Below are 10,081 nucleotides of genomic sequence, written 5' to 3'. Positions count from 1 at the left end.
TCGGACATCACGTGCAACAGCCGCGCGCGTGGACACAAGCGCTGATAGGCGCTTATGAGCCAGCAGGCTGCGCTCGCATGCACGAAGACCTGCATTGCACAGCCCGCCCCCTACAGATTTTACAGAAGCTTACGGATGGCAATCCTGAGTAGAACAATATGTGGGAGGTATGTAACCTCAAACTGTGCTCGCATACCAATAAGGACTGAAGATTAAGGGATGCAGAGTGAACAGTATGTAATAGTAGTCTTGGTAAACATAGACAACCAGGAGTACAAGAAGAACTGATAAATGGAAGGAACTGTTTAAACTTAGGAAAAGTCATAGAACCAGGAAATATAGGAATATTGCAAGCACACTTTCGGCAATCGAAGAACAACGGAGTGAAGTCAGTTCTGTTGTTTAGTTGGTTCCACTTGCTGTTTCTTTGGACCCTTTGGTGTGCCAGAAACCAAAGGAAAGAAGAGACATTAGCAGTATTGAAGATAAACGGAGAAACCAACATACCTAGCAAGGTATAGGGAGGGTACGGTGGGTTCTGTTGCTAGGTGGCAATCCTATTCCCTAGAACAAAGAAAGTTTGCAGGTCATAGATTCCTGCCAACTACTGTTTGTTCATTGGGAGGCTTGCCACCTAGCAACAGCTGGTGGGCAGACTACCACATACCTGGTGGTTGCTCAGAGAAACTCTATCCTCTGGGTATCAGAAGGTCTCCAATAGTGCCTAACAAAGGTACGTGTAGAGGATCAATGTGCAGCCTGCATTATAGATTGCAAAGTCAACCCTTTTGCAGCTACCAAAGTGATTGCGGCGCTGTGGAGTGAATGACCCTTAAACAGTGAAGTGTCTATACCGGAATCACGCATAACCAATACTATCCATTCTCGTATCATGGGAGGTCTGCTAGTGCGAAAGGGTTTACGAGAAGTAATAAAGAGTTGGGAAATGTTGCCTCTGTGTGAAGCGGTGATAGCAAGATAAGAAGACAAACACTCCACTAAGCAAAGGGAGTAATCCGACTCATCTTTAACGAGGTCAAACTCCACTAAGGGATTTTGAAATGAAGTGGTTTTGTGTGTCCTCTGAGTATTATGTGGAAACCTGCTGGGGTTGGTGTCATCCAGACCAGCTGGGGTTGGTGTCTATCAAGGAGAGTTCCGCTCCTCTTGCTGCAAAAGCCACAGCTAGGAGGGATGCCAGTTTCCTTGACACACAGGAAATATCTGAGGTTGAAGACATACTGTAATGGCCAAGAAATTCAGAAAGGGTTCAATGTCCCAAGTGGAAGAGTAACGTGGACATGATGGCCTAGATAAGAAAATGCCTTGAGCAAGCGGAGATGTAATTTATTCTCATAGAGTCCAGGAATTAGGAGTGCGAGGGCAGAGCCGTATGAGTGTATGGTGGCCAAAGCCAACCCTGCCTCATATCTGCAAGCTAGGAAGTCTATGGCAGAGTTTACAGCAGAGGATAGGCGAGAAGTAGGACGAGTGGTTTGCCAGGAAAGATATTCCTTTATGATTGTGTTATATTTAGATCTTGTTCTTAGCCTGAGAGATTCATTAATAAGTGCTGTAGAAGTGGCTGAGAGGTGTGAGCCTGTTAATAACTGAGCAACATTGCCGTCCACATGTATTGAGGTAGCTCCCGAAGCAGGTCTTGAGTCCCTTGGAAGCAATCTTTGGATAGACCCAGGGGGAGTTTGGGTCCTTTGCGTAGGAGACTAATTAGGGGGAACCAAATTCTGGATGGCCAGACTGGGTATACCAGAATGATTCGGGGTACCTTGTCTGTTCTGATCTTGTGAAGTACTGTCAACAACATGGCCTGGGGAGGAAAGGCTTATGGAAGGATGAGATTTGTCCATGGAAACGACATTGCATCTGTGCGGAAGGCAGTTTGGACCCAGATTCTGGATACGAAGGTCGGAACCTGAGCACTGGATGGGGTTGCAAATAGATCTAACTGCGGTTGGCCGAAGGCTGTCACAATGTTGTGAAAAATCTCTGGTTTCAGGGATACACTGTCCAGAGTGAGGCGAGTCCTGGAAAGGGAGTCTGCAAGCTCGTTTAGTTCGCCTGGTACATACACAGCGGACAGTTGAATAGATCTTTGTAACGCCCATCCCCAGATGTCTGTTGACTCTCAGCAAAGTAGTATTGATCGTGTGCCACCCATCTTGTTTATATAAGACATGGCGGTTTTGTTGTCTAGGGGAATCTGAACCGGAATGTCTCGAAGCTGAGAGGGGACTAGAAACTCCAAGGCTAACTTGGCCACTCTCAGTTCGAAAAGGTTGATGTGGGCCTCCGATTCCTGAGCGGACCACTTGCCTCTCACGGCTTTGTCTCGTGTGAATGCTCCCCAGCCTGTGAGGGAAGCATCTGAGGAGATTATGACCACTGGTAGGGGTTCTAGGAGAGGCCTGGGAAGAGGCAGGGTGAGAACTAGTCAATTCTCTATCTCCTGGTGTGCTATAGCCGTGAGTAGAATTTTGTCTGACCATGTGAGACCTCTCTTGAAGAGATCCCAGAAGGTTCTGAGAGTGTCTGCAAACGAGGGGTGCGTCTAGAAACCCTGGATCTAATGCTCTCATTTTCCCAATCTGGCGAGATCTCTCATGGTGAGCTGCCGGTGGAGAATACGAGAAATAAATGTCTGACTGTCTTTCCATTTGTCTGATGGGACTGCTATAGAGAAAGAAGGGGAATCTATTAGGAAACCTAGAAAGGTTATATGTTGGCAAGGGGTTAGTATTATTTGGCATAATTTACCAAGAAGCCTAGATTAACAAGCATGGATACGATTAAGGCTCGCTGAGAGAGCAGCTTCTCGCATTCTGCATGGACTGCTAGAAGGTCGTCCAAATAAATTGTGCAGCAAATCTGTTTTTGCCAGAGATGAGTCACTACCGCTTTCATAAGCCGGTTGAATGTGTAAGGGGCAATGGACAACCCGAAGACCATCACTGTCCATTGGTAGACGACATCTTTCCAAAGAAATCTCAGAAGCCTTCTGTGGTTTTGGTGGACCTGAATTGCATGGAAGGCCTCCTTGAGTTCTATCTTTATGCAATAGTCGTTTTGAGTAAGGAGGAAGGAATCTCTGCCAGACCTTCCATTCTCAATGTGCGATTTGTTATGTACCGATTTAGGGATTTTGCGCTCAAAACGGGTCTGTAAGAAACATCATGCTTCCTTATGGGGAAGAGGTGACTGGTCCAACCTTTCTTGGAAGTGTCTGCCAATTCTGTTTTGCCCTGAGATAATGCTAGGGTCAAAACATTGTCCAGCCGAGGGCTGGCATTTGTAGAACAGGGAAATGTTTGGTGAGGGAATCTTAGAAGACGGAGAGACAGGCCTTTTTGTATGATATTCTGCAGCCATTTGTCTGTGGTAATCTCCCTCCACAAAACTATTGCATGAGAGAGGTCAAAGTGGGAATGTATTTAAACGACTTACAGTGTCCTCTGTCTCTTCTGGAGGGGTTGAGCTTAGCAGTTGATGCACCTCTGGCACCTCGAATCCTGTTGTAGCCACCTCTTTGTCCTCGTTGGGCACCCTCGCTTGTGTCGAGTCGAACTGCTGGATCCTGCAGGACGATCCTCCTGGCGAAAGGGAAGTTTGGAGGACTGATGGACTTTAAGGTCCGCAAAGGATTTGCGGGCTTTGTAACGAATTTTAACCTAGTCAATGAATTATGGGCCGAAAAGATCGGAGTCTTCAAGGTTTGGGACTTCTACTGGCCTGGGGCCAAACTCAGTTAAACCAGCTTTAGCTAGCCAGCAGGTTCTACGAGTATTTGATATGAAATCGAAAGTCTGTCCTACCATCAGGGTCGCTCGGCTTATAGCTTTAAGGAGAACTGCCTTAGAGGCTACCAATGAGTTTAAAGATCCGCTAGCGGATCCCTCTTTCTCTGCTTTGTCCAGTACGAATAGCAGAGTTCCAGCAGCGTCAGACACTTTAAGCTGGATTTTTCGGAGTCATTTGTCAATAGTGTCACTCTGGGTTCTGTCACCAATGAGTGAAGACAATGCTGGGTCAATTTCTGGGGCAAAAAGAGCAGGAATATCTGGAATCCTTGTATGATTATGCAGAACCATTTCATTTTCCTTTACGAGGGCGGTTCTAAATGCAAACTGGGCAAAATTATATACTTAGGAGCGTTTGCTCAGTGCCCAATGTGAGACGTAAACCTTATTAGGAGGTATTATGCCTGCTTATGCCACTCTGGCCATTTGCAGGTGACTATATTCGCCTCTCTTAGAGGATTCTGAAGTTCTGGTGACTTCTTCTGACTCCCAGTCTACTGAGTGGTGACTGACATCGTAATGTTGAATAAGGGCCAGGGAACGCTGCTTACTGTACTCTTTGTGGGAGCACGTTAGCGCTTGGTGCCAGGAACTGGCTGGAGATAAATGCCAGCCATGGGCAGGAGATGGTTTGTTACGCACTATAGAGGTATTCCAGCTACGGGCAATTCCTAGGAATGAGACGTTTTGTCCTGAACAGGCGTTTTTTGTATTACTCACATTTTTATTTTTTGAAGTATATTTTCTCACAACCTTGTGTGAGAACGGTGAAATGGAGGGTAGTGAATCTCCAGAGGCATACTGTCTGCCTCAGAGCTGTCCCTGCTGTCTTCTGACCTGGCAGGGTCCAGCAATCTTTTTCTTTTAAGTATAAATTCTTCAGATAAGGAAGAGTCAGTGGAGAGCTTTTTTTACTAATATGGCTGACAGATGGGGACACAGGCAAAGTATCTGTAGCAGACACAGAGACTGCGTCCTCCATCTTCAGCGCTGAGGTAAAATCTGCAGGGGGTGTGCTGTACAACGTAGGTCATCGCGCGCAGCCTGCTGGCTCATAAGCGCCTATCAGCGCTTGTGTCCGTGCGTGTGACTGTGCACGTGACATGCGTGAGCGCGAGTATACACGCGTCACAGCAGCTGCTCCCCCGGCTGTGGAATTCTTTTCACTTCCCTTCTCCAGCAGCAGTCGGGAGGCATGCCATCCTACCCACCAGCTGTTGCTAGGTGGCAAGCCTCCCGACGAACAAAGGTCCTGCAGGGCTGACACGGGTTCAGTGTGAACTGGGTCCACACGGGAATAACCTGGGTCCAAGGTGCAATGTGAAAGAGGTCTGACCTGCTTGTGACCTGGCATTTTGGTGTGAAAGAAGTATTACAGGCATACCTGTGTCAATCTGTTGATAGCAAAATGGCTTGCCCCGTTAAAGCTCACCTCAGTATTTGACAATTTCAATAACTCAAGTACAGATGTCTCCGTACACATCTTTGCTGCAGTCGCGCTTTGCCCCTCTCGGTGTGCCAGGTCTCGCGTCAGATATACAAGTGTTGCATAGCAAATTAATTAGCAGTCCTCTGATGCGTCCTAGTTGCATCATATTGTGAATTAGACACATTTTTGTGCATCGATTTGTCAATTAGACGCAATATTGTCAAAAAAAGACATCCGACGCTAGCAGAGTAGCACGAGACCTGGCGGCTCACTCACGCCACGCAAGTCACACTGCATAGCGTATCGAGGCTAGATGTGAGATAGGGACTGATGGAGGGGGGTTGTACCTTAGTCCAGTATAGCATGTGTTTGTGCCGTTGCTTTGTCGATTACTGTAGTCAGCCAGCTCGTTGCAGGCTTTAGCCAATAAGGGTGAAAACAATATTGTGAGGAATATTATTGATGCTAATAATACTGTAGGAACAAAAATAGGCCCAAATTATATGATTGTTAGCAGTTTTATCAATTTTAAAAGAAATCCAAAGTCAAAACCTTTAGGGATGGTTATACCAAAACACGGAGGTCCGTACACACCTCTAGCTGTTAACCCATAGCAATCTATCAGATGATTGCTTAGATTTTCTGTATGGCACTAAAAAAAAATTACAGATATATTGTCATAAGTTGCCATTGATTATTGCAGAATTATGCACAATGTACCATGCTAATAAATAAGTCCCACTGTGTATAAATTGACATGCCCAATAATAAATTGTCTTTCAAATGCTGATGAGAATGTATAAGTAAATGTATATTACTGCATGTATAGTATGGACTTGAAGTGGAAAGAACAAAGCACGTTCTCCCACTGGAGGACAGACCACAATACAACCAGGGATAAAGCTGCCTTCTGTTCACAGTGTAGACTGCTCCTGGTTAGACTGTACCACTGAAGTGAAAGCAGGGGACTCAGAAGCAAATATTTTATGACAGCTACTTCCCCCATCTCCTGACATTGTTGTCTGTCAATGGAAATGCCTTGTGCATATTATGTTCATAAGCAAGGAAATACTTATATCAGTGGAAAAATTCAAAGTGGGCCTGTGTTTAACTATGCACCTGTTGATAATACCCTGTCTCCCGGTAATGGTAGGTCTCTGACATTTCTGTTATGCATGCTCTGTGCAGGATGGTGTAGAACAGGGTACATGCTGCTAATAAGTGTCTGCAATGTATTAGGGGACATGATCTGTGAGGAATGTGAGTCTGTAACTCCTGTGCTGCTGCTGGTGATGACAGGCAGTCTGGCTGTTTGTAACACATTTTAAACCTCTATAACAGCTGCTGATGTGAGGATGCAGAGTGTGTGTGTTCCCCTAGTGGCCCCTCCTCCTCCTCCTGCTACTGATGGAGCAGCACACACCGCAGCATTCTGTTCACTCATCTACACAACCATGTGAGAGATGGTCTTTGCTGGAGGACGTCACTGGAGATCTTTGGACAGCTTGTATGATACAATCACTTTATTACCAGCGTATCATCCACTATTATACTAGATTGCTCTGGGAAGCAGTGAAAAGGAATTGAGCTATCCTCCTACATAACATGTAATCAAATGAACCTGCAGCCTCATACCCCCACTATGACAATGAGCAGCTTGGGCTGGACACAATGGACACCATCTGCATCCTGCAGCCTTTAGAATGAGATCATTGAATAGATCAGTCTCTGTCGTATACTCCCCATGGTTGCCTGTTAGAGCATAAAGGTATGTATTGCATAAATTAATCCTCTGTCATCATATTTAGGAAGCAATGCACATCCTGAGGATTTCTACCATATAGCTTAGAAATGAAATATATAAATTGTCTGCTTCTGTTTAACATTTGGAAATAAAAAATAATCTTATTCAGTCTTTGTATAACAAAAAATATTCCATTTGCATTGTCATTTGAAAGCACCATGCTTTACAGTGCTGTACTAGTGGAGAGAGGCATACTAGGCAGTTACACCAGATTGTAAATAGTACAACCAAAAAAGGGTTTAGAAAAAGATTACAAAAAGTTTTGATATGATTTTATTATACAGTATTTTACTATAAAATAGTACATGGAAAAGGCAAACAAATTGTGCGTATTAGAATGAAAACAGTCCGTGCCTCATTAATACTTATAGAAAATTATATTATAGTGCTTATGACCAAATACACATGATCAAGGAATATCTACAATCTTGGAAGAGAAAAATTGGATAAGAGGAAATTCTGTAAATAAATATTTATACTTTATATTTGGTACCAAGATGGATATTTCAGTCAGTTTGTGTTATTATTGTCTTATTGTAACATGTCATACAGTGTAATTATGTTGTCTTAAATAGTGTGATTTCATTGCAGACCGGTACGAGGGTAGTATAATCATAGATTGCTTGAGTAGAATAGAAGGTGTTCTTTAAGGGAGACATACAGTATTATTTTCTATGGGACATGGCTGCCACGTTTAATGGAATGTTACTAGGATGTGTCTGTCTAATATATGATTTTTATCATACTGTTATCTATAACCCCCCCATATAAATATTGCATTTTTTATTTTCATTATAAATTTTGTTACCAAAAATGTAAATATAATAATATAGAAAATGTCTCTGTACAATGGAGTTTTGCATTGTAGAGTCCCCCTTTCTAGGCACTATAAGAAAATTTGTAAGAATGGTGGCCAACACTTTGCCATGCTACCATAGTTGATACATTGTTTTTCTCTTTTATTTTTATCTTATATTTATTTCTTAGAAAAAAATTGATAATTTTTAACTGACTTTTGTCTGTGGAAGCAAGCCTGGATAAAAGGTCTCAATAGGGCTGCATATAAAAATCCATAAATATGGCATGAGAAAGGGGCACAAGAAGGGTGAGTTCCAATGCCATTGCTGGCGTTTACGCTCCGTGGCATTGGCAACTCGCCCCCCTCACGTGCAGTGGCAAATTAATTGGATTGAGCCCTAAGGGCAAAGGAACAGAATCAGCAGGTGTAGGGGTAATGGCATGGGGCTACTATATATTCGAGAGTGTACTACATACCGAGAGCACACCTGCCAACTGTATCCATTTTCAGCCATTGCCAACTGTATAAGAGTGGTGTAGCCTTACATTAAATGTTTGGGCAGATCAGGACCTGGACTGGGGGAAATGTTTGTTGGCAAGTATGACTGAGAAGAAGAGTGAACTTTATATAAAATATGTTGTACTATATAATACCCCTTTTACATTGGTCAAATAACCTGGGTTATTGCTGTGTCAACCTGGGTCACGGCTCATTGTAAAAGGGGCCAGGATTAGATCCCAAACTCAAGCAGCTCGGCAATCCAATCCAGGTAGCAAGGAGGGTTGAACATAGAAAAGACCTGTGTAACCCTGTAGTTTGAATGGGTGACCTGGATCCTCTGAGCCGGGTCCTGTTCACGTAGATCCCCAGTCCTTGGAGATGATGTAATCTCCAAGTCCCGGCAAGAGGGAACCACAGCACCCTTGTGCAGTGTAAATGGCACTGATCCAGGAATAACATCGGAGCTGCGGTCTGAAAGGGGTCTGACCCACGTTGGAACCATGGACCTGATTCAGACCCGTTCGCTTGCACCTAGCGCATGCAAATTCGGCCAAGTGACGGCACGGCAGGCGATTGCACGGCAAGGCATAAGCACGCCCACTATGTCTTGGTGTGCGATCACTTTGTGTATGTAGACGCCCACCAGCCAGTCTAAAGACGCCCTCTTGCGCACGTCATCTCCGGGAAGTGTATGCAACCATTGGTACATCGGTTACATTCAGATGCGATCGCTGTGCTTGAGGTTGACTATACCCTGCCGCAAGCACTGCGATCACTTGAGTGTGAAATACAACCAGGTGACGTGTACTATGATGCTGCCTGTTAAATATGCACGCCTCTGAAACAACGTTGAGACGCTCAGCTATGCCTGCGTTCGCATGTCCACTCCCCCATTTCTAGCAGCCAGCCCTGTCACAACCCACAAACGGCTTCTCCTGTCACTCACTCTGCTGGGCAGTCTATGCGCAATGAGTGGTCGCTTCCCGATCTCCCACTGGTTCGCGCATGTGCATTGCGATGCATGCGCAGATTGCGACAATTGGCCAGCTACTATCCTAGCGAGCGGGTCTGAATCAGGTTCCATGTTCAAAATCACGGGTCAGATGTTTTACTATGTTTTTTTGGGAACAACAGGAATGATACAATAAAAACGCTAAAGGTGAAATTGGTCCTTTTGGAGAGGGTTTATTTAAATACAAAGCAATAAAAGAATTAATAAGATTAAAAATAAGGATAATAAAGGTATAATTATGTGGTGTTAAACAAAATATTGTATAACAGATCTGCTTTATAACAGATAATGGTTATACAGGAGAATTATTTTTATTTGAAGAATAATTACTTTTCCTTTATATTATGGTTTATGTGAAAAAATAAAAAGGACTTCAATGATCAGAAACACAGATATGGTTTTGAAGCCCTCAAGTTTTATAAATTTACATGTTAGATGTGTGTGTATGTATATATCACGTCAAGGTAGACTCTTTAGCAGGTCCCTAACAACTCTCATTAAATTAACCCTTTAAACAAATAGTATTCATGATGACAATCAATGAAAAAAAAAAGTTTGCCCAAAGAAGTATCAGATCCTTACAGCAGGATGCTAATATTTGAAGTAAACAATGTCCAAAAACATCAAACTTAAGTAATAACATATATATTTGTAAATAAAATACATTTAAAATAAATAATACATGCTTTTTTGAATATACAAACCTGAAAGTTTCTTTCAC

General features: G+C 43.6%; 1 protein-coding gene and 1 pseudogene across 1 annotated transcript in view; one reads left to right on the top strand and one right to left on the bottom strand.

The window, feature by feature from the left end:
- Positions 1-389: 389 nt before the first annotated feature.
- On the bottom strand, positions 390-4,797 carry LOC148542933 (uncharacterized; annotated as a pseudogene).
- Positions 4,798-6,691: 1,894 nt separating this feature from the next.
- MANEAL (mannosidase endo-alpha like) overlaps positions 6,692-10,081 on the top strand; it is a 75,880-nt gene continuing 72,490 nt past the window's right edge. The window contains exon 1 of the mRNA XM_088460560.1: positions 6,692-7,012. The gene's annotated coding sequence lies outside the window, so the exon portion shown is untranslated. The remainder of the gene's footprint in view (positions 7,013-10,081) is intronic.

This window comes from Taudactylus pleione, unplaced genomic scaffold (assembly GCF_031769625.1).
Source record: "Taudactylus pleione unplaced genomic scaffold, aTauple2 ptg000007l, whole genome shotgun sequence".
Classification (NCBI taxonomy): domain Eukaryota; kingdom Metazoa; phylum Chordata; class Amphibia; order Anura; family Myobatrachidae; genus Taudactylus; species Taudactylus pleione.
The sequence above is the reverse complement of the archived record's forward strand: the minus strand, read 5'-3'. Positions and strand labels throughout refer to the sequence as shown.